Here is a 4,379-nt window from a genome sequence, read left to right on the forward strand (position 1 = left end):
GGCCGGGCCGGGCCGCCCCCGGGGAGTGCGGGGCTGGCACGGAGGGGGCCCGGCCTCCCCGGCCGCGGTGGCTTCGCCCCCGCCCGCCCCGGGGGTCTGCTGACACGGCTCCGCGGCGGCGCGCTGGGTAGCCCTGAGAGGGCACGGGGCTGCCCTCGCGTCCTTGTCCCGCTCGGGCTGGGGAGGGTCGTGCCCTCCGGGCGCCGTGACCGCGGGGAGCACCGAAAACGTGCGTGTGGCGAACAAGTACGGTCAGCCGGGATTCGGGCCCCGGTCCCGGCCGGGCCCCGGAGGCGCTGGGTGGCCTGGCGCAGGGCCCTGGGGGGGTCCGGGCTCGCGGCGCTGTGCCTGCCTGGGGCCGGGAAGGCAGAGCTTGTCCCCCCTGCCCGAGCTGCCGCGGAGGCGGGCCTGGGCGTTGGCGGGTGGCCCTGGCTTCCCAGCCCCTGTGGACCAGGGGAGCCTGTCCCCCGGAGGCGTCCGAGCTCCGTTCTGGGTTCTCCCCAGTACGACCCTGCGAAGCCAGGCTGAGGTGTGCGAGGGTGAAGGATCTTTACGGCAGAGGAACCCACGTGGTCCTCCCAAACCTTCGTGTCTCGGTAGTAATAGAGTTTCCAAAAACTGGGGCGTGCGGTGTTAAATATAAGCCTAAAAACCCCCTTAATGTCTCCCTCTGTGAACAGCGCCGTGCTGTACCTGCAGCGAAGAGGAGCTCGCTCTGGCCTGCCAGAGGCAAGCTGGAGTCCTGTGCATCCCCTCGGGCGTGCAGAACCAGCAGGCGTCGTGCTCCTCAGCTGCTGTGCGGCGGAAGCCATCTCTCCCGGCAGTGCCGGTGATCTTCCCAGTCTCATGGTCACATCCCATGTGCCACATCACACTGCTGGCTCTGCCAGCACCTTCAGCTTTTTCCTTGGCTACAGCTGATATAGGGCATGTAACTGAGATACTTCTACGTGCAGCCCAACAGCTATTGCTGTGGGGTGGTGGTTGTATGTCTGTGTATATACATTAATTGTTTCTGAGTTTGCTGAATTTGAAATTAATGGAAAGAGCTTCAGTAACATTAGGCAGGTTTTGTTGTCCATTGGGTTTACTGTCATTACCAGAAGAGATTCTGTCTAGTAGTTGCAGAGTGACGGGGATATGAGGTATCGGAGTGTGTCTAGTAAAGGGCTGATGATTAAGAGACTGGAGCATCTGTCATATGAAGAGAGGCCACGAGTGCTGGGGCTGTTCAGCCTGGAGAAGAGAAGGCTCTGGGAGATCTCATCAGTGTGTGTAAATACCTGATAGAGGCAATGAAGGAGTCGGAGCCAGGCTCTTCTCAGTGGTGCCCCGTGATGGGACCAGAGGCAAGGAGCATACGCTGAAACACAGGAGGTTCTATTTGCATGTAAGAAAACTCTTGTTTATTGTGAAGGTGGTCAAAGGCTGGTACAGGTTTCTCATAGAGGTTGTGTAGTCTCCATCCTTGGAGATACTGAAACCTCAGCTGGACAAGGTCCTGGGTAGTCTGCTCTGGCTGACCCTGCTAGAGCAGGGTTTGGGCTGTGCCCGCCAGCTTCGGCTCTTTTATGTGTTTGGGTCAAGTTGTCTGAACAGAAAGTAGCACATTCACATTATAAACTGGATACTCTTCATTATTATGGTGAGTGTTGGCTGTTTTACGCACCATCATAGAATTAAGGAAAAGATCCAGGGTGCAGATGGAAAGCAGGAGGTGTATCAGCCTAGTGACTGTTACCTTTTCCAGCTCCCCGTACCTCTGCCAGTGCCCCCTGGGGCCAGGAAGGCAGGGCTGGAAACGCATTGTGCTCCTTCAGCACAAGGTGGTGGCTGCTCTGAAGCCCCAGCAACGATCAGAACATGCTGTGCATCCAAAATTGAATTAGAGAAGGATCTTCCGTGAATCTTCAGCTGAGTTATACCAAGACACGTACTCTGTTAACAGACAGCCTAGGTAATGAGTATTGCTCTGATAAAACTTTGGCTAAGAGGAATGAAAACCAAAATGAAGAGAGACAGGACTGTCTTGTACCCAAGAGCTTCCTGCCTGCCAACTTGGAAATGGAGCCTACCTATGAAACTCCTCTCCATCCCAGAAGAGGTTAGGGGAGGTGGGTTGAGGGGAGGTTCCAGTATGGTGTAGTCTCTGTGGGCTGACCCTTCCTTTTTTAAAATTTAAAAAAAAAAAAAAAAAAAAAAACCCCCTTTTTTTTTTTAAAACTTTTACCATTTTCCAGTTCTGCGTGGTGGTCTTTCTCAAGGTCATGCCATCACTGTGAGTCTTTGGCTCCTGGAAGCCATCCTTCTGCTTTCCTGCCATCAGAGGTCTCCACAGTGTACATGCTATTTCGTGGGCTTTTTCTTCTTCTCTCACCTGTCTCGCTGTGCACTAACAGTGTTTCTGGTGAGTCGACTCCTCTCTCTGTGGCTTGCAGCATGGCAGCTGTTAAAGGCCACTGGAAAAATGACAAGTGCACCTTGTCTCAGTGTTGGTCTCCAGTTTTCTAGCCATACTGGAACTTTGCTCCACTTCACCTCTGTACACCAGACGTATTTTTCAAGTAACCTCTCTGGATTATGGGCCCTGCATGCTGGCTTTTGAATGGCTCAGGAACATCAAGACTGAGGTTAGTAACTGCTAGTCCACCTTGTTAGGCTAAAATAAATACTTGGGGATAGTCCCCAGGCAGTATAGAAGGGTTTTGCTCAGGAAAATGCTGGGCTAACAAGGAGGACTTTTGCAGTGTTTCTGTTATCAAGGGTGATGGCTGGTGCAGAAGCAGATGGAGATGCTAGCTGTGTGGCAGGCCCTGAGAAGGTGTGTGCTAAGGCAGGGTGCCGTCCCCACTGGGCCCAAATTCTCCCCTGTGGCACTTCTAGTGGGTTACTGCAACCATCTCTGCGTCCTGGGAAATACAAAAGGTCTTGCACTCTCGTGGCCTTCAGCACTGACTCTGCAAGATGACGCTGGGAAGTTTTTCTCATGTAATTGAGTAATATTTAAAAGTATAATAAAGTGGTAAAATTGTAACCCAGAATGTGTTTCCTGATGTGTTTTCTCTGGGAATCTGCAGTACGTATGCCAGCTATGCAGTGTGCATGTGTGTTTGGTTTTTGTTTGTTTTTTAAACGTGAGTAGAATTATTTGTTTGAGCTTTTTTCCAAATTGAAGTAAAGGACTACTACTTATTATGTGAGTGGTTACAAGCAGACTGGGTAGAGAAAGGACTTTGGCACTTCCTAGGAGGGTAGAAGCAATGGTATTAAAACCTTTTGCTCCCCTTCTCTGCTGTATTATGTATAATGCCTCGTATGCTGCCTGTGGTTAGTTATCCTCTACAGCAGTGTCAGTGGGATCTCAGAACCGACCCAGAAAGGCATTTTGCTGGCTAAACTTCTGATCGGTGTGAGTCGCCAGCCCTTCCGGAGAGGTCGCAGCGTGCTGTCCTGACAGCTCTTCACAGTGGTTGTCTTCAGTAGGTGCTTGGTGACGTGCCTGGCGTTGACCCCAGGAGCAGCTGTGCCCAGCTGGAGGCGAGGTGAAGGCCCCGCTCGTGGAGCGCCCTGTCCGTGCTGCTCTTCACCGGCCTGTCTCCTGAACACCAGCCGTCCCCACCTCGGCTGGGCCGGTCGCTCTCTGAGGAAGAGCTGTGCACGGGCGTTCTCCGGGAGCCCGTGCAGAGGGAGCGAGGGGTGGGGATGGGTGACTCCAGGCAGGGGTTTTCCTGCTGCCTGCTGTTGGAAAGAGAGGCACGTAGCGGCCTGCCTCCTGCGCGCTGCGGGATTGCATACGCAAACCTCCGCGCAGAGACTCGCTGTGGTGCAGGGCTCTTCCTCTACCAAATGCGATCAGTTGCTGTGATCTCATGGTATTTTTAAGCAAGTCCGTCCAGGCCCGAGTAGCTCGACGTAAAGCGAACGATTTGGAGGAAACCTGGGCGGTGAGCCTCGCGGAGCAGTGCTGGATGGGGCTGGCGGCAGCGCGCGGTGACCTTGCACGTATCTCCCCGTGCGCAGCACCGCAGCGGCTGATGTCATCTCGCGGGGCAGATTTCCTCCGCGCGCCGCAGAAAGGCTTTCTCTTTGGCACGCAGGCGTCGGGCGCTTCCCGGCGCCGGCGCACCTGGGGGGGGTGGTTGGTGTGAGCGGTGCCGGCGAGAGCCGGGCAGACAGGCAGCACTGCCGCCTCAGCAGCCGGAGCACGGATGGAGGGCGAGGGGGCAGGTACCCCGGGGATGGGTATTGCGTCCACCCGAGGGGGGCAGGTGAGTGTCTGCGTGACACGGGCGGCTTTTGAACCGCACCTGCGGGCTACGGGGAAGGGGAGGAACAAGTAACGGCAACCTTAACCAGAACTGTGCTTTATCTTCAGAGAT

The sequence above is a fragment of the Haliaeetus leucocephalus genome, unplaced genomic scaffold (genome assembly GCF_000737465.1).
Source record: "Haliaeetus leucocephalus isolate CR32 unplaced genomic scaffold, Haliaeetus_leucocephalus-4.0 Scaffold555, whole genome shotgun sequence".
NCBI classification, from domain to species: Eukaryota; Metazoa; Chordata; class Aves; order Accipitriformes; family Accipitridae; genus Haliaeetus; species Haliaeetus leucocephalus.